Source organism: Chiloscyllium plagiosum, unplaced genomic scaffold (genome assembly GCF_037043375.1).
Source record: "Chiloscyllium plagiosum isolate Xiang-an unplaced genomic scaffold, Cpla_swu_hap1 HiC_scaffold_9, whole genome shotgun sequence".
Lineage (NCBI taxonomy): Eukaryota > Metazoa > Chordata > Chondrichthyes > Orectolobiformes > Hemiscylliidae > Chiloscyllium > Chiloscyllium plagiosum.
Genome location: NW_028270147.1, coordinates 29,978,991 through 29,999,892, shown reverse-complemented (window position 1 = coordinate 29,999,892; position 20,902 = coordinate 29,978,991). Strand labels below are relative to the sequence as shown.

Genomic DNA, 20,902 nt, shown 5'->3' with positions numbered 1-20,902 from the left:
ATTAATCCAGGGTGGACCCTTCTAGATGTTTATTAAAGTATGTATAAACCTGTACACATTCCTGAGAGGGAAACTCTCTACTTTGCAGAAAAACAGCAATGGACAACTAAAGAGATAAGGGACAGCATTAAACTAAAAGTAAGAACGTAGAAAATGCAAAAAGAAACCCGGTATGTATTCTGCTGATTGGGAAAGATACAAAGACCAACAAAGGGGCACAATGCAGTTTATAAAAGTTACTGAAAAGGAACTTGCCAGGGATATCAAATTAATAAGAAAAAAATTTATAATTACACAAAGAGAAAATGGGTGGTCAGGAGCATTGTTGAACAACAAAAGACTGAAAGTAAGGATATTGTTATGATTGTGGGGAAATGGCAGACATGTTGAATAATTACATTTGCCTCAGCATTGACAATAGAAATGGAGGATAGGTTGCCAGAAATTCCAGGCAAATTAGAAGTGAATTGGGAACAGGGGCTGAATAAAATTAACTTAAGTAAAACATTTGTAATAAGGAAATAAATGGAATTAGAGTGACAATCTCTATGGGAGCACATTTGTAGATGCCTTAACTATATTCTTTCAGAGATTCCTAGATACAAGATTTGTCCCTTTGTATTGGAAAATTGCACATGCCGCTCCACTTCTTAAGAAGGATGAAAACTAGGGAATTACAGACCAGTTAGCCTAGCACCTATGGTGGGGTAAGTGTCAGAGTCTGTAATCAAGGATAGGGGTAACTGAGCACCTTGAAACTTTCCAGTTAATCAGAGAGAGAGAGACTGCATGGATTCATGACAGGTAGGTCATGCCTGACAATTCTTATGGAATTTTTTGAAGAGGTGTCTAAGGTAGGGAACTGTCTATGGATGTTATTTATATGGGCTTCCAGAAGACATTTGATGAAGTCCCATATAAGAGACTGTTAACTAAAATGAAAATCTATGGTATTGAGGGGAAATTACTGACATGGCTAGGAAACTGATTGAGTGGCAGGTGACAGAAAATAAGGATAATAGGTAGGTATTCAAATGGCAGGATATGCCCAGAGATGTCCCACAAGAATCTGTGTTAGGGCTTCAACTATTCATATTATTTAACAACTTGGATAATGGCACAGAAAGTGATATGTCCGAATTGGTTGATGACACAAAGTTGGGCAACATCCCAGACAGTGTAGGTGATAGTCTATCAATATCCTGATGTAATTTTATGCTAAGTGAATGGGAAAAAAAACTGTGGCAGATGGAGTTAAATATAAACAAGAATGAGGTTATCCATTTTGGACTCATTAGGATCCTGATACTTCCCAGAAGGTATGAAGTTAAATACAGAGACTTTGGGACTCAGGTTCATAGATCTTTAAAATGTCATGAACAGATGCAGAAAATATTTAAGAAAGCTAACGGAATGCTCGGCTTTATATCTAGAGGATTGGAGTATAAGAAAGCAGAAGCTATGCTGCAGCTTTACAAATTCCTGGTTAGACCTCACTTGGATATCCAATGATCAGATCTGGGCACCACACATCAGGAAGGATATATCGGCATTGAAAGCAGTACCATGTAGGTTGACAAAAATGATTTTTGCACTTTAGCTACAAGGAGAGATTATACAAATTAGGCTTTTTTCCCTCAGATTTAGAAGGATAAGAGGTGATCTGATTGAAGTATTTGAGATATCAACAGGGTGGATAAAGATAAAGTATTTCTACTGGTTGGGGATTCTGGAACCAGGGTGTATAGTATGAGAATTAGTGCCAGACAATTCAGGGGAGATGTTAGGAAACACTTATCAGCAAATGATGGCAGATGTTTGGAATTCTCATCCACATGTGAATGCAGGCTCACTTGTGAATTTTAAATCTGAGATAGGTGAATAATGTTTTAGCAAAACATTAATGGATATTGCTCAATGGCAGGTATATGGAGTTAGGCCACAGATCAGTTATGATCCCATTGAGTGGTGCAATAAGCTTAAGGGGCTGAATGGCCCACACCTGTTCCTGAATATATATATAGAATTTATAAAGGAAAGAAGGAGAGAGTAACACAAAAACCCTTCTGCTCAGGCTTTAGCTTTGTTTGCATGGAAATATTTGGCTTTATCATTGTCCTGCATACTATATGGATTGCAGTATTTTAAAGAGGCAACTACCAGGCCTCAAGGACAATTGAAGATAGGCACATCTGATGAACACGTTAAAAAGAACCAATTAGTAGTCCCACAAACTTGTTTGTTTTCACAACTCTGCTAAATTAGCAGTAAAAATAAACATGTCTAAAGACTCCATACATTACTTGTTAAGTCAGTTTTTGCATGATGCAGTCTCAGGGGTTATATGAAGTCCCTCATTCGCAAAATGTATTTATAAACAAGTGAGAAAAGAATTTGCAATACAATATTTAATTTGCATTTCTCATTTCTGGTTGGGCATGGAGCTTCCTGTTTAAATTCTTTGTCAGAATCCAGGATTATGTAACATTCCATCTGACAATCTCGAGTCCTCAGAGAACTGGAAACCCAAGCCCCCCTTTTTCAACGAGCAGCAAATGCGGCCTACATTTGAATTCAAGGAAGGCTTACCTACAAATTAAGTGATTGTCAACCTCTGCACTGGGAGCTGACTGACCTGTTTTTTCACAAACATAAACCAACACAAACATCTCATTAATTGTTAGCATTGTTCCCAGACTGGTGAGCACAAACATTAAGTGATTACTCCACGCTCCCTTTTCCATTTTAGCTCTGTAATGTCAACAATACCTGGACCACAGCTGTCTCATAATTGACTGGGGACTCAACCTGACTTCCAGCCCTATAGATCATGGCTGACATTGAACCCAGTGCTTACTGCATCGATGTCATTATTGGAGAAAGGCAAGCAGGTCCCTATAGCAGTCTGTTTGGAAACTGTCTGGAGACAGGAACTAGTGAAGTGTGAAACATATTTTAAGCCTATTTAAACATATAAGCTGTGTTTATTTTTATGTGTGAGGGTCGATTCCCAGTTTTGAATGAAGTCCAGTGCCTCAAACCTTAATTCACTGTTAAAGAGTCTATTTAACATTAAACAAAAACCCATTCCATCCAGTCACAAGGACAATAAAGCTCCTAGGACACTGAGACTGTCCAGGAATCCCCTAGAATTGGATGTTACTGACCTTAGGGAATTCTGCTAACAACTTGCAAGTAAAGAACTTTCACAGGAAAATGGTGGAAGAACGAGAATTTGGGATTAATTGGATAACTACCACTGAGCTGTCCTGGACTTGACTGGCTGAATGGCCTCCTGTTGTGCTGTATAATTTTATGAATGCACCAATGTAAAAACAGTAATAATACCAGCCATAATCAGGATGTTTATGTATTTTACTGCACCGAGATTGTCTTAACCCTCCCTCACCATCTCACTACTCCTGTTCTCCCTATGCTATAGACTAAATGCTCTGTGCCTCATGTGCCTGAAACCTAAGTGTTCCCATAATTCAATGGCTCTTGAGCCTGCTTTTACTGGACACCCTCTGTGGGGAGGTACAGGCCTGTAACTTAATGCATTTCATTACATCAGTGAGGCAGTTTTAAATAGCTCCTGACATTTGCTCCTCGATTGCTTTCTGCTATGGGATTCTGGGAGTCAGTGAATTGATTTAAAATTGTTTTTAGTTTTATTTATCATTTCATAACTATCTACTGAAGGAAATCATCAAGCTGAACTTTTATTTCCTCCAGTCCAGGAAATATTCTGACCAGGATCTGAACCATTCTGCAGAGAAAAATGGTGATTAACTGAGAGTTTTCAAGGGTTGCTAATTAGCTTGATGCTAATTTTAGCATCAAGACAGATTCCCTTCCAGTTAAAGCTGTTGGGCAGAGGGATCTCTTCAACTTACAGAGTCAGTCAGGGTCTTTAAAGTTTTAGAGGTGTCTGCAGGCTCACAGAAATACACAGGAAAATCTCATCTGTGTAAATTTAGTTTCACTGCTGACTGCACACTGCTGGTCCACAGTCAGTCAGATCTGCAAAATACAACATGTTTTTTTCTGATGTAGCACAACTGTTTAGACTAAAATTCAGCTTAGAGAAAACTGAAGTCCTGCATTGGCCTGCATCCCAAGAGGAATATAGTCCATTGGCATTGAGGAATCTGAGTTGAATGCTTTCAAACAATCTACCTATTTGTGGAATTTCAACTTTTTTTCAATGTCAAGGAAAAGGAGGTGTACAATAAGCTTTCTAAAGTGAAAAGCATATTGAGCAGATACTGCAAATGCATGCGGAGTAACTATAGCTTTCGATTCCAGACCAAATTTAAGGTAAAAACAATAATGTTCACCAGTCTTCTGTATGGAATTAATGGTCCTGTACTGCCAATAAGACGACATGAAGGTTTGTTGCATGAAAGCAATAAAAACAACTACATTTGATCAAGCTTTATTACCGGAACCTTAGGGAGCTGTTATCGATACATTTGCTTCCTCTGAAAGCTGGTGGAGAACTCTTGTCTTCACCCACAAACTGTGTGTGACTTCAGTAGAATATGTAGTAGAAAGTGAGGACTGCAGACGCTGGAGATCAGAGTCGAGAGTGTGGTGCTGGAAAAGCATAGCAGGTCAGGCAGCATCTGAAGAGCAGGAGAATCAACGTTTCGGGCTGATGAAGTTTCTTGATGAAGGGCTTATGCCCAAAACGTCGATTCTCCTGCTTCTCGGATGCTGCATGACCTGCTCTGCTTTTCCAACACCACACTCTCGACTTCAGTAGAATACATTCAAACAATGTGACCATGAATCTTAATCCATTCTGAACCATTACCTTATACAACAATATTTATATAGAGTTCAGTATAATTGTTGAAACTTGCTCATTGATCTATAACTGTTGATAGTGTAGAAACTTCCCAGGTGCAGTTTTTACTTTGGCATTCATTAAATTTTCATTTTCCAGCCTTTATATGGAAGCATTAGTCCTCCAGGGCCAAAGGGAGTAGAGATGGGACAAGAAGAAAAACGAAAAATACCTGGAACAAGTGTGCTGCTGGCTGAAAATAATAAATAGAGGAAGGAAATGAAATGAAGGACAGATTTTACAATCTAAAATTATTGAACATAAAGCGTTTAACATAAAAGGCGGAAAAGTGAAAGGCGAGCTGATGTTCCTTAAGTTTATGTTGAGCTTCACTGACACAATGTGATAGGCTGAGGACAGATATATCGGCCTCAGAGCAAGTTGGGTGATTCAGAAGACAGGAGAAAGTGAGGACTGCTGTTGCTGGAAATTACAGTCAGAAAGTGTTATGCTGGAAAAGCGCAACAGGTCAGGCAGCATCTGGGGGCAGGAGAATTGACGTTTTGGGAATAAGCCTTTCATCAGGAATGTGGGGGTGGGGAAGGGGGCTGAGAGATAAATAGGAGGGTGAGGGTGGGTCTGGGGGAAGGTAGCTGGGAAGGTGATAGGTAGATAGAGGTGGGAGGTGATGGTGGTAGGTCGGAGGGGAGGGTAAAGTGAATAGGTAGAAGGGAAGATGGACTGGAAAGACAGTTCAAGAGGGTGGTGCCGAATTGGAAGGTTTGATCTGGGATGAGGTGGAGGGAGAGGAGATGAGGAAACTGGTGAAATCGATGTTGATGCTGTGTGGTTGGAGGGTCCCAAGGCAGAAGATGAGGTGTTCTTCCTCCAGAGGTTATATGGCTTGGATTTGGTGGTGGAGGAGGCCCAGGGCTTGCATGTTCTTGGTGGAGTAGGAGGGGGTGTTGAAGTGGTCGGTCACAGGGCAGTGGTGCTGTGTGGTGCATAGTGTTCCAGAGATGTTCCCTGAAAAGTTTCACCAGCTGGCATCCTGTCTCCCCAGTGTAGAGGAGACAGTCACCAGAAACTCGAGTTGATGCTTGTGGACAGAATAGAGGTGGTTCACAGATTAAAATGTAGTTAGTTGTGCAACCAAGACCTAGTTACAGTATTAAAGTTTGAGTACTGCATGTCTGTAGTGGGGAAGATGCTTGAGTTTATTATCAAGGAAGAAATAGCAAGGCATCAAGGTAGAAATTGTCCCGTTGGGCAGACACAATATGGGTTCATGCCATGCTTAACTAATCTTATGAGAATCTATGAAGACAATATGAACACAGTGAGCACTGGGGACCCAGTAGATGTCGTGTAACTAGATTTCCAAAAGGCATTTGACAAAGTGCCATACAAAAGGCTGCTGCATAAAATAAAGATGCAAGTAATTATGGATAGTGTATTAGCATGGATAAAGGATTGGTTAACCAACAGGAAGCAAAGAGTGGGAATAAATGAATGTTATTCATTGCTAGTCAATGACTCATGGTGTGCCTCAGGGATCAGTTTTGGGACTACAATTATTTACAATTTATACAGGTGTTTTGGAGTTGGGGACCACGTGCAGTGTGTCAAAGTTTGCGGGTGACATTAATATGAGTGGTAGAGCGAAGTATGCAAAGGACTGTGAAACTTTGCAGAGGGGCATAGATAGTTTAAGTGAGTGGGCAAAAGTCTGGCAGATGGAGTACAATGTTAATAAATGTGAGGTCATCCATTTCGGTCGAAATACCATTAAAAGGATTGTTACTTGAATGGTGAAAAGTTGCAGAATACTGCTGTGCAGAAGGGCCTGGGTGTCTTTGTGCATGAATTACAGAAGGTTGGTCTGCAGGTGCTACAGGTAATTAGGAATTTTGTCCTTCATTGCTAAAGGGATTGAGTTTAAAAGCAGGGAGGTCATGTTTCAGATATAGAAGGTGCTGGTGAGGCCACACCTGGAGTACTGTGTGCAGTTTTGAACTCCTTACTTGAGAAAGGGTGGCACTGGAGGGGGTGCAGAGGGGGTTCACTAGGTTGATTCCGGAGTTGAGAGGGTTAGCTCACGAGGAGAGATTGAGTAGACTGGGATTATATTCATTGGAATTCAGAAGAATGAAAGGGGATCTTATTGAAACATATAAAACTATGAAGGGAATCAATAAAATAGACATAGCGAGGATGCTTCCACTAGCGGGTGAAACTAGGACAAAAGCACATAGCCTCACAATTAAGGGAGCAGATTTAGGACTGAATTGAGAAGGAACTTCTTCACCCATGAAAAGATCAACCATGATCTTATTGAATGCTGGAGCAGGTTCAAAGGGCCAGATGGCTTACTCCTGCTCTTAGTTCTTATGTCCAAATGTTCTTATGTCTAAAGCACAATGTGTCTGTATTTTGCTTTCATTTTGCTCTCTTTCTTTGTGGCGATCAGTAGCAGTCCTGAGAGTGGCATCTATGTGGAAGAAAATGCGGAATTAGTTTAAAGCCCTCGTACAATGAATGTTGTGCATGAATTACATTTAAACGTTGCAGTAAATGCTCCAATCCCACAATCCGAGCCTGGACACAGCTTTGAAGGAGGCATTGATTCTGAGATCAAATGGCAGCAAATTGTGAGCAGTGTGCCCATAATTTCCAGTGAGGCAGGCAGTCCAGGCTTCCAATTGGCAGCATGACTTTGGAATGTTTTCCTTTGAAAGCCAATCACTGATTAATTGGGAAAAATACTGCCTGATTGCCTGAAACTGGAAATGCAACTGGTGGGAATGGAGTCATTGGTCAGCAGGTACTGTGCTCTCTTAGCAAGCCCACATAGGCTGCTTGTGCACTGTCTGAAATAGATGCCAGCAAGAAAACTAATTTGTATTTGCCCCCAAACTTTTATTTAAGTGGAGAAAGGGGTCTCGCTTTTCGCTGCCTAACTGGCTCAGTCTCTCTTTTTGCTTCGGCTGGATTGAAGCTTTGATTGAAGCATAGAAATTAAGCAAATTTCAGCTCCCTCAAAAAATTAAAGCACTTGCTCAATTAACACAAAGTACTGGACAATCTCAGAGGCTGATATTAGTCCAAATGCCATGCCTGCCCCTTCCACCTTTGTATCTGAGCACAAAATATTTCTCTATGATGTTCTGTCAGTTTTGGCTTGATTTTAACTTCTTGGCAGAAGCACAGTTCAGTAAACGAATGGCAAGCTCACACAGCAGGCAGGCACAGCCAGCTTTAATAGCTGTTAAAGCCAGGAGGCAGGAGACCACTGTCAGGAGGAAACCTAGTCAGTGGGAGAAGAGGTGGAATGCTAGCTAGGGCAGGATAATCCTGTTGTACCTGGTTGAGAAGATCACAAAGAAAGCTTCAAAAGCTTTAAAACTGGACCTCTTCTGTTTGGCAGGTTTTGTCCGCATTTCCCATTCTCAGGTTAAAACAGCAAAATGAGGCTCCACCAGCTTGATGCAGATCATGTTTCTGTATGTGGTATAAAATTGCACTTTGTCAGAGCTGTGCCGCAAAACAACTTTTAAAAGCCTCTGCTGAACCCCACCCTGCCTGATATATACCTGATTTTGTCAGGCATGTAAATTAAAACTGACTCCCATGATAAAAAGGGAGCTGAAAAGGAAGTATGATCTGACCTTGGGATCAGCTAGCTCAATTGGCTGGACGGGAGATCTGTCAATGTGGAGTAATGCAAACAGTGCTATTTCAATTCCCATATTGCCTGGATGTGGCCATGAAAGTTCCACCTTTTCATTCTTGTTCCTTGCTTGGTGTGGTGACCCTTGGTAAACTACCACAGGAAGTGACTTCACCACAGGAACTAACATCACCACAGGAAATGACATCACCAACCCAAACATATAAATAGAAAGCAGGAATTTCCAGCAGTGCTTTGCCTGAGGCCCACTGAAGATGTTATCTAGGAGGGTGACAAAACATCTGGAAATGAACCTTCAAGCTCAGTGAGCAAACCTACATCCATAAGTTGTCTCTCTCTAATGGGGACAATGGTTACCTCACCTTTTTATGATCTGCTCTGTGAGCATTCTGCAGCATACAGGAATCCTAATTTGCTTTTTTGTCTAAAAGCTTGTAAAAAGCATTTTAACTAACAGTTCAAATTTGACATTATGTATGATGCAAAACAGATCAATTTCTTTCAATGCAGTACCTGACACCCTGAGGTGGCTCACCACACTCATTTGCAGGTTATATTTACAATATTCATTCAATAATACAATATTCATGTCAAAACTTTTCTGGTCCATTTATCCCAAGGGATTTTACATTGGTTCCTTTCCCTCAGCGCATTACGACAGGAAGGCCTGTACAGCAGCTGCCCTGTGTTTTAGTGCGTGCCTCAGCACAACAAGTGCTAAATTGTGACAGTCAAGAATCAATCACGTAATGTGATTTCTACAGTCTTTGCAATGAAAACAGCAGCACAACTACTTCAGGCCATGATGTCTCAGTGAATGCGGTTAACCATCTGCAATGCAACCTTGGAAATCTCTGCCAGGTTCAACTCAATTTCCCATTGACTGAAATTTAAGCCTTTTGCTGTCTCATCAGAATGTAAGGTCAATTTGACATTATAAAAGCAGTGATATTGGGTCGATTTTAGCCCTATCTGCCTGCAAAAAAAACGAAGTGAATGGTCAATTAAAGAGGTACAGGTTACTTATTCAACTTGATTTGCAAATTTGCTGATTTGTTCTCATCTAACCTGCCAAGCTAATTGTTTTTGACATCTATTTTTTTTTCTGGCCATGAGTGGGTTGAAATCATATTCTTTTTGCCAATTTTAGGTCCTGTCGCCTCAGTATGTTTACTTTGGTCTACATTTGGCATGAACTGCAAAGAAACTGAATTCAGACAACCATCTCAGCACATTGTGGAACAGCTACTGGGGAAGAGAGAGAGGAATGAGTGAAGCGTCGACAGAGCAAAAATTAAATACAGCAAGACAGAGGCGTGCATTAGGTAAGATATTCTGGCTCCAATCCTGCCGCAATCTGTACTTTTCTTATCCTCTGACTGGCCACGCAACAACAAAGAAAATGTTGTGCAATTATATAACACTTTAATGGAGTAAACCATCCCATGCTGCTTTACAGGAATGTTGTCATATATATTCTGACACTGAGTTACAAAAAGCACTGTTGGAATGGGTGACCAAAGCTTGGTCAAAGGGGTAGGTTTTAAGGTAAATTAATTGAGGAGTAGAAACACAGCTGAAGGCATGTTCATCAATATTAGAATGGTGGCAGGGGTTGTTAAATGGTGATATGAACCATGGTCACTCTGGGTAGCCCTTGTCCCCAGTAATTCGCCTAGATCCTCAAGCACAGCTGGTAAAACAGAGGGCTCCAGGATGTAGTCATAGTGGCAGCTGCCAGGGTAGTGGGCACATACCTCTGGGAAGTAGTAACGGCGATCACAGGTGACTGGAATTCTGTTTGAGTGAAACCTTTCCCTGTGGATGAATTCTGCAGTGTTGTGATTTACCCCTCTGCGTTTCATGTGTGAACAGGCAATGGCACCCAGGAGATGTCGGCTGTGTTCCTAAATCCTCCTTTCCATGCTGCACTGGCCTTGTTATGGGACAGCAAAATGAACCGGTGTGATCTTGCACAGATGGCATGAGCTACTGTCCTGCTGCACTTGTGGATGCACAATTGAAAGATCTCACACAGTTCACCTGTAGCATCTATGGAAGGAGCCAATAGGATTAAAAGTTCAAAGTGACTGTCACCTTCACAGCCACCAGTGGAGGTTGGTTCCGCAGCCATCAGGTCCCGCTCCAGCACAATTCTGTCATGGGCATCTGGAGCCCACATCAACAATATGCCTCCCTGACCCAAAAGAAATGGAGTGAGAGTTGAAACATTCTGTGGATTTCAAACATCCCAAGGAACTCTGCAGTTGTGCCCTCTCCCTGAGATGGATGTTTCACATTGTCTGCAGTGGCTTCCTGCTGCCCCTGGTCTTCCAGCTAGTCTTGGTCCTCCTTTGTCTATTTGGAAGGCAGCTATTTTCCAATTGTACTTTTTTATCCAGAGAATGACAAGTGCTGTCAAGGAACACAGCTTGCAGTGGGCACCAATAGCACTGGGCTCCATCTGATTGCCATATTGCTCATCAACACCCACTGCCCCGCCCCACCCTCAAGAATCCCCTTCCAACTCTCAGGTCAAACCTACCACATAAACCTTTGCCTCCAACTGACCGTCTGACCCTGACATTAGATGTTAATGTGGCCCATCGTGGTGCTCTACATTCTTCCTGTGGAGGAGATGGTTGTGGTCACTGCCAATAAGCCCGTCCCATAGCTTATCATACCCTCTAATGCTTTTTTGCCTAATATTCATTCATAGCAAACTCCCCCCATCCATTACTTGCCTGGCCTCGACCTCGACAAAAGCCTCTGCTTTTCCCTACTGGCTTTGATTTCCCCAAGCCCCAACCTTATAGCAGTGATTCCCCACTTGCTGCACCTACGGGCCCTTCTTGCATATTCCTGAATGATCCATGGATCAATCTTGAGGACTGCATTTGTTCTTAACCTCTGACTGTCTTCATTGAGCATGCCCTAGACATGACTGATCAGATCCCTGACCTCCATACAGCTCCCTGACTGGCGATGCATGAGCCTGTGCAAAAGAGCACATCAATATGGCAGTACTAATAGTTTTGGCCTTTGGCTGAGGTATCATTGTGCTAACTGCAATGGCATTGTATCGCTAGGCAAGGTCACATATGGATGCTGCAAGTAGGTCGGCATTAAGAGAGTAAGGGCCAAAAGAGCAAACAGACCTGAAATGCAGCCTGGTCCAGTCCATGAGCTGGGGTCTGCCAAGTGTTCTTGTAGTAGCTTTTCAATGCTGGCTCCTGGTCCTGTAATGCCAGTCTGTGCTTCTTAAACAGCCTGCAAGTGAATTGGGGAGAGGGCGGGGCACCATCATGTTTATGGGGAGTTAGTTGATGGGGAGTTAGTCCATGGATAGGGTGTGTGTGCAACTGGTGCCCGTGGATCATGCCCTGAGATGGCAGTCAGCAACATGGAGGCTGTTTTCAGCCAGTGATGAGCTGGAGTAACCAGATACTTGCTCTGATTCCATTGTCAAGAATTCTGAATGTCTAGTTTGTTCAGCATGTTTGGTAAGCTAGGAAGCCGAAAATTACCATGAGGAAGGTTGTGATGTCATTAAGGCATTTAACAAACTTAAATCTCCATTAATGGGCACCCATGCTACTATCCAGTGAGACACTCACCTCAATACTTGGGAAATGAATAAAAGATGGAGTGAGTTGCTCCTGACATCACTGGACTCTTGCATAGTGCTGCCACATGTCTTGCCATAAGCCACGTTGCTCAGTCCCACATAAGTCACTGCCCAAAGATGTGAATGCATATTCTCTTGGCTGGCCTCTCATCTGCTACCACCCCAGCCCTCCTCTCACTTGATTTCTGCTGCCCCTATCTGACCACATGCAAATTCATGTTCGCCCATCACACCTGTGCTTCCAACATCGGCTCCCACATTTCAGATTTAATATTCTAAATCGTGTCAGATCAAATCCTCTTCATGATCTCACCCTCCACTCTTTCTGTAATTTACTCCATTACTACAAGCCTTTGAGAATTCTGCATTCCTCCAATGCTAGCCTCGTGCCCATTCCCTGATTTACTCTATTCCACCGTTGGAATTAAGCCTGAGAATTCTTTCCCTAAACCACTCTGATTCCACACCTCACTCTCTATCTTTAAGATGTTCCTTAAAAACCTACCTCTTTGCCAAGCTTTTGGTCATCCAGCCCATTTGCTTTTTTCGTGGCTCGTTATCAAACTTTGTCTGAAAACTTTACTGTGGAGGACCCTGAGATGTGTTGCTTTGTTAAAGGTGCTATACAAATGCAAAGTGTCACTGTCGTGGTGAGAGATAAAATCAATGAGACAATGCAAGAAAGAGCCCGAAATAGGCAAACACACACAAAATGCTTTGTGGTGTAAGCCACTGCCCCTTGCAACCATGGCCTGGGGCAGATCAAGAAAACAACTCATGACCATTTCCTTGAGGGTCATTAGACTTTGGCAAGAAATGTTGGCCTGGTCATGCAGTGAAACGTATTTCTCATGAGCGAATAAAAATGGAGAAAAGCAAATTTTGAACACTGGAACAGAGAGACGGATCGTTCTTTTATGAAGGAACAAAGTCAAAGAGCCTCTGAGGTCCTCAAGGCCGTGGCAGAGCCTTGTCTGGGTCAGACCTGATGAGTTACATGCCACAGTGCCAGCTTCATGTGTTGAACAAAGGCACGAGGGAATTTTTTCAAATCAAGGCATTTAAAATGAATAATTAACAGAATGTAAAGAGAGAGCCGAGGAGTGAAATAATGCACTGAAGTGTTTGAAATAGATACTGATAATGCAGCATGCTAATTCCTTTACACGGTTCATGGTTCCCAACCCACCTTCACTTTAGTCTGTGCTCTGAAAGTGATATCTGTGCACGTTCACTGTCAGGCAGGGGAAGTGTTTGAGCAGATGAAATGGTTGGCTGAGGGGGGGTGCAGGGAGTCATCATTGGTCTGCTTTCTTTAGCATCCGCTGTCTAACCCAAGGCCACCCTACAATTGCAAAGCCTTCATGTCAGCAAAGATGAAACCACTGGTGAGATAAGAGGCAAAATATAATAAAAAAAATCTGTCATTTAGTGAAATTAATTCACCTAAAAAACACGATGTGACATGAGCGACCTTCACGCTCCAAGCCTGCACTAAATTGTACATTAGGCATGGGCAGCCAATACAAAGCTAGCTTTATTTATAGTAATTCTAACCCTTTCGTGTCTGACTCTAGAAACTTTGACATTCTCTCCTCGATATGCAGAATGATGTTTTTGGTCGGCTACATGTTTCTCTTCCTATGCAGTGTAATGGTCCAAATCTTCATTTCCAGATCATCGAAGACTGAACGAGCACTCCAAGATATGTGGCAGTTTCCCTCAGACTTCCTGATGCTTTGACTCCTCAGGAATTGTTTAGCAACTTTGAACTTTGATGGACAGTTCCCTGGCTAACAGAGTCATAGAGATGTACAGCTTAGAAACAGATCCTTCGGTCCAACTCGTCCATGCCGACCAGATGTCCTAACCTAATCTAGTCCCATTTGCCAGCACTTGGCACATATCCCTCTAAACCCTTCCTGTTCATATACCCATCCAGATGCCTATTAAATATTGCAATTGTACCAGCCTCCACTTCTTTCTCTGGCAGCTCATTCCATACACGCATCACCCTCTGTGTGAAAAAGTTGCTTTTCAAATTGGAGGCCTGTGACCAGTGGTATGCCATACGGATCGGTGCTGGGTCCACTACTTTTCATCACTTACATAAATGACTTGTATATGAACAAAGGAGATATAGTTAGTAAGTTTGCAGATGACACCAAAGTTGGAGGTGTTGTGGACAGCGAAGGAGGTTAGCTCAGAGTTCAACGGGATCTTGATCAGATGGGCCAATGGGCTGAGGAGTGGCAGATGGAGTTTAATTTAGATAAATGCAAGGTGCTGCATTTTGGAAAAGCAAATCAGACCAGGACTTATACACTTAATGGTAACATCCTCGGGAGTGTTGCTGAACAAAGAGATCTTGGAGTGCAGGTTGAAAGTGGAGTCGCAGGTAGATAGGACAGTGAAGAAGGCATTTGGTATGCTTTCCTTTATTGGTCAGAGTATTGAATATAGGAGTCGGGAGGTCATGTTGTGGTGATACAGTATGTTGGTTAGGCCACTTTTGGAATATTGCGTGCAATTCTGGTCTCCTTCCTATCAGAAAGATGTTGTGAAACTTGAAAAGGTTCAGAAAAGAGTTCCGAGGATATTGCCAGGGTTGGAGGATTTGAGCTATAGGGAAAGTTTGAATAGGCTGGGGCTGTTTTCCCTGGAGCGTCGGAGGCTGAGAGGTGACCTTAAAGAGGTTTATAAGTTCATGAGGGGCATGGATAGGATAAATAGGCAAAGTCTTTTCCCTGGGGTGGGGGAGTCCAGAACTAGAGAGCATAGGTTTAGGGTGAGAGGGGAAAGATATAAAAGAGACCTAAGTGGCAACGTTTTCACGCAGAGGGTGGTACTTGTATGGAATGAGCTGCCAGAGGAAGTGGTGGAGGCTAGTACTATTGCAACATTTCAAAGACATCTGGATGGGTACACGAATAGGAAGGGTTTGGAGGGATATGGGCTGAGTGCTGGCAGGTGGGACTAGATTGGGTTGGGATATCTGGTTAGCATGGATGGGTTGGACTGAAGGGTCTGTTTCGATGCTGTACATCTCTATGACTCTGTAAATGTGAGGTTATGCACTTTAGCAGGAAGTATAGAGGAGCTGACAATTATTTAAAAGGAGGTAGACTGCAAAAGGCCAATGCACAGAGTAATTTGAAATGAATAAATCTCAAAAAGCTCGTGTACATTTTTAGCAGATAACAGGGAATTCAAATGGAATATTACGCACTATTTCAAAGGGAATGGGATAAAATAGGAGAGAGGTTTTGCTAAAAGTACGCAAGGCAGGAGGCAGTCCACAGGTGCACTGCTATTGGAGGCTGTTGAAAGAATGCTCACTAAGCTGATCCCAGTTGGAGTGACTGTCTTATGAGGAGACGTTGAGTAAGTTGGGATTGTATCATTGGTGCTTAGAAGACTGAGAAGTGACCTGCTGAAACATGCATGACCCTGAGAGGACTTGTCAGGGTAGATGCAGAAAGATTGTTTCCTCCTGTGGGAAAGTCTCGGGCATAATCTCAGAAAAAGGGGCCATCCTTTTAAAACCGGGATGAAGAAGCATTTCCTGTCTTCGAAGTTTGTGAATCTGTGGAATTCTTTGCCACAGAAGGCTGAAGTGGCTAGGTCATTAAAAATATTCAAGACTGACATTGACAGATTTTTAATTGGTAAGGGAACGGCCTGCTTCTGATCTTAATTTAGTTCCTTTCACTGTTAGAGTGATTAGAAATTTAACAGTCCTGTATTCAGTGGAGGTAGAGTCGTACAGCATAGAAATAGGCCCTTCGGCCCACCACATCAATGCTGACCAATAAACACTGAACTACATTACTCCATTTACCCGAACTTGGTCTATAGTCTACCATGCCCTCGCATTTTCATTACTCATCTACATGCTTCTTAAGTGTTGCATGAGTACATGCCTTCACCCACTCTCTCAGGCAGCACATTCTGTATTTCTAGAACACGCTGCTTTTTTTTCTCAGATCTCCTCTAAACCACCTACTCCACAACTTAAACTTATGCTCTGTTGCCTGTCATGGGGAGGAGATTCTCCCAATCTATCATGTCGATGCCTCGCATCTTTTTGTACACCTCAATCAGATTTCCCCCTCCTCAGTCTCCTCAGAGAGAACAAACCTAGCCCATCCAGTCTGTCCTCATTACTGAGGCTTTCCATCCCAGGCAACATCCTACTGAAATTCCTCTGCACCCTCTCCAGTGCAATCACGTCCTTCCAATAGTGTGGCAATCAGAACTGCACACAGTATTTCATTTGTGGCCTAACCGATGTTTATAAGGTTTTAACGAGACTTCCTTGCTCCTATATTCTACACTCTGACTAATGAAGGCAGACATCTCTTATGCCTTCTTCACCACCCTATCTGACACCTGTCCACAGATGCTGACCCTTTCAGAGATCTATGAACTTGTACACCAAAATTCCTTTGTTCCTTATTACTCTCTAAGGAGTTTGATTGTGGCACACCACTTACGTACAGTTGGGTTTCTGAAGGCTTTAATTTGCCACTTGCAAAGAACTTAATTGAAAAGAGGAAAATTATTCATATAAACTTTACATTGATTGAGCAAGCATGAAGTGTAAATGCATGTGAAAAGGCTTACCTGCTGAGTACCACTTGGAAAACTGACCTGCCTACGAAGTTCAAAGAACCTAATTTGAAAACATCATCCACCATTGGGATTCTCAAATTCACCTCCCAATCAATTAACATTTCCCTACCCACCTCTCTTCCTGCTCCCAGGAGCAACACAAGATTCTATCCAGAGAAGCATACACATAAAGTTACATGGAACAGCTATCTAGGAATGCACATGTACATATGTTCAGTTGCTTCTCATTTTGTTAGTCATGTTACTACAAGAGCAGTGCCGGTGTTCTACTGTAGATGAAGATGACCTCCCTGAAATGAGATCATTTTTTGATTATACAGTGACACCACTCACCTTGCACACATTTATCATATCATTGTGCTCTGGCTGAACTGTTTGAATATTCCAATAATCTCGCTGTCTCTCATCCACAGACCATCCCACTGAACCTGCTAATGGAGGATAAGTGGAGGCAACTGCTGATCCTGCCTTTGTCCTCTGTGCATTGAAACCTTTTCTGTTATCATGCTGCTGTGTTTCAGGCAGTTGGAGGTTTTAATGTTGTGTTATTTTATTCTTCGCTTATTCTGCTTGACATGATCTGTACATTTTTCCTTCCCACTGATTGTTGATTCATCTCTTTCTGTCCTCATTTGCTACACACTCATCAGAAAGAACATGTCATCTCAATGAGACGGATGCACCGTATTCAATGAGGATGATAGGACAAGCTATGCAGCTTCCTTTTAAACAATCAGCAAAACCCAAATCATCTGTCAGCGTTGACCCACACTCTCTCTTCCAGCTCACTCAGGCAATGCTTCAGCACTGCTTTCAGCCTGTAGCCTGAGCAAAAATTCACTAAAGTATTTATCAAATCCCTCAGAGCCAAGAGGATCTTGCAGCTGCATGAACTGAACATGTGAAAATTTCAGTCATACCTGTTTGCACTTTAAAGTTGCCCTGATGCAGAACGACTCATGAAAACTGTGACACTGTGGATTTTCCTTTAGATTTAACCTCTTCTGATCATGCTTGAGTACAAGGTAACCCTTCTATAAGAAGGCTTCCATTACTCCAACTGAAAAAAGGCTACCTGCTGATCACCTGTTTTAGCGTATACAGTATAAGGTACTTTGACAGTCATGGTGGTTTCCGGAAGACTGGGCAACTTGATTAAAAAATATGGAGTTTGCTTCCCCACGGTGTGGCTGAGGCAATAATCACAGATGTATTTATGAGGAACAAATTACTGCAGATGCTGGAATCTGAACCGAAAACAAAGAATACTGGAAGTCACAGCTGGTCAGGCAGCATCCACAGAGAGAGAGCAAGCTAATGTTTCAAGCTTGCTCTGTCTCCACAGATGCAGCAAAACGTGCCCTTAGTTTACATTTGGTCTCCCCAATGTCAAGAAGACAACATCAGGAGCACCTGCTGCAGTAAACTAGGTTGGAGGACAGGCCAGTGAACCTCTGTCTCACTTGGAAAGACTGTTTGGGGCCCTGGATGGAGGTGAGGGGTGTGGTGTGCCGGCAGGTTTTGCACCTTTTCTGGTTGCAGGGGAAGGTACGTGAGGGTTCAATGGGGTGGGGGTGGTGGTGGTGTTAGTGCGGAGTGTGGCACAAACCAAGGAACGACGAAGGGAACAGTCCTTGCAGAAGGGAGAGTGGGGTGGGGAGGGGAAGATGTCCTTGGTGATGGGTGTTGGTAGGAGTTCATTCCTTGTTCTGCTGCTCTAAAACTCTTCCCCCCCCGCCCCCACACCAAATGCAATAAGGAAGTCCCCCTTGTCCTCACCTACCAACCTACCAGTCTCTGCATCCAATGCATCATCTTAAACACTTCTGCCAACTCCAACTCGATCCCACCACCAAGAACATCTTCCCGTCCCCACCCCTCTCTGCCTTCTGCAAGGACCATTTCCTTCGACTATCCTTCGTTTGTGTTACCCTCCCTCCCGAACTCCCCCTCCACCCTCCACTGAACTCCCCCAGGTACCTTCCTCTGCAACCAGAAAAAATACAAAACCTGCTGTTACACCATCCTCCTTACCTCCATCAGGACCCCAAACGGTCCTTCCAGGTGAGACAAGGGTTCATCTGCCTCTCTTCTAACCTTGTTTACTACATCAGGTGGTCCCGATTTGGTCTTCCTTGCATTGAGGGAGACCAAACAGAAACTTAGGGAATGGTGCACTGAGCATCTCAGCTAGGCCTGCAGGGGTCACCTGGACCTCCCAGTCACCACCCATTATAATTCCCCTTCCCACTCCCTTTCTGACATGACTATCCTTGGCCTCCTCCATTGCCACAGCGAATTGAACCTCAAATTGGATGAACAACACCTCATCTTCCATCTGGGGAGCCTACAGCCCAGAGGGCTCAACATTGAGTTCTTCAATTTCAAATAGTCTCCCTTCCTTTCCCTCCACATCCCTTCTATTTCTGTCAGCCACTGACCGGATTCATTCCTCCCATTGACCAACCAGGTCATACCCTCTGCCTGTCTTCACCTATCCCCACTTCACCACCCTGCTCCCACCACTCCCTTTTTCTGCAGCTCCCCTTACACCCACCCCCCAGTGTTAAAGAAGGGTTACACCTGAAACGTTGACTTCTCCATCTCCTGATGCTGCCTGGCTTGCTGCGTTCTTCCAGCCTTCTGCTTGTCTACCTTAAAAACAAAATTAGAGCTTGAAGCTGGAGAAAGGCAAGAGAAGACCAAAAGGCTGGAATTGGAATCAATTAAGGGCGGCACGGTGGCTCAGTGGTTAGCACTGCTGCCTCACAGCACCAGTGTCCTGGGTTCGATTCCCGCCTGTCTGTGTAGAGTTTGCACATTTTCCCTGTGTCTGCGTGAGTTTCCTCCGGGTGCTCCTGTTTCCTCCCACAATCCAAAGATGTGCAGGTCAGGTGAATTGGCCATGCTAAATTGCCCACAGTGTTAGTCAGGAGTAAATATAGGGTAGGGGAATAGGTTTGGGTGGGTTTCTCTTCAGAGGGGCGGTGTGGACTTGTTGGGCCGAAGGGCCTGTTTCCACACTGTAGAGAATCTAATCTGATAGCTAGTAGCTGGAAAGAGACAAGTAATGTTGGAGATCTTGGAATAAAGATTAGAGTGGGATGCAGCAAGCAATGTGAAATGAGTTACACTACAACTCCTCCTACTTGCAAATCCCAAACAAGAACCTAAATCTCTCAGGTTATGCCGAAACATAAATGGTAAATCATCAACATTGCCCTCAAAGTACTGATTCAAATTTGAGTATTTCTGCAGACGCAAGTGGCAGTAAGGTAGAATTGTCCGTTCAGAGGATAGGCATTTATATTGTGGAAGAGGATGATAAAGAATTGAGCAATGCAATTTATATCTTTTGAATGATCTGGCTTGGCAAGGCAAAAGTGATGCGGTATTGTTCATATGTTCATGACATGTGTTCCGTGCTGACTCATCATCACATTAGGTAAATAACTAAATTTTTAAAAAAATCAAAAATATGAATACGGGTTTTAAACAGGAATCCGATTGATCGCATGTTTTATGGAGTGCCTCCAGCAGCCCACTGGTAACGCTTCTTGCTGCAAAGTGGCATCTGTTCTCAAATGTGATGCCACCTCCATAATACAACAGAAAATCAACTGAGATCTCATCATCAAATGTGTTCTAAATAAACATGCACTAACAGCTGCAAAATAATATGATTTAATATTATTTTATCCCCTCAGAGATGTGATGCTTTTTCATCTTTTAGAAAACCATAATATTTTGAAAACAACTTGGGAGAACACAAATCAAACTGGGGCACAGAATATAACACAATGTGAAGTGTTACCAACAATTCCTGGCTTCAACTTTAACCTCAACTAGCATTCGCAATCACTAATTCACATTAGATGAGTTTCAATAGGTCTTCGCTGAGAAATAAAATGATAAATTGAAGAGATTACAGAGCTGTCCATTTCACAAATGTTCAGTGACAGTCTTCTTGGTCAGTCACTATTTGTGACTGATGAATGTTTAACCATATTAAAAGCACTATATAAATGCGAGTTGTTGCAGTTTATATGGGTTAAAACATTTCCCCTGTGATCTATGAGAATGAAAAAGAAATGCGTCATAGAACAGCCAAATGAGAGATATGAGTTACTATCTATGTAATCTTTTTCAATATAAC

General features: G+C 42.9%; 1 long non-coding RNA gene across 1 annotated transcript; it reads right to left on the bottom strand.

The window, feature by feature from the left end:
* Positions 1–4,720: 4,720 nt before the first annotated feature.
* LOC122554751 (uncharacterized) lies at positions 4,721–8,576 on the bottom strand. The gene is made up of 3 exons (XR_006313064.2): positions 8,461–8,576; positions 8,156–8,293; positions 4,721–7,283 (listed from the first exon to the last, which is right to left on the bottom strand). It is a non-coding gene; the product is annotated as an uncharacterized LOC122554751 (long non-coding RNA).
* Positions 8,577–20,902: the final 12,326 nt, after the last annotated feature.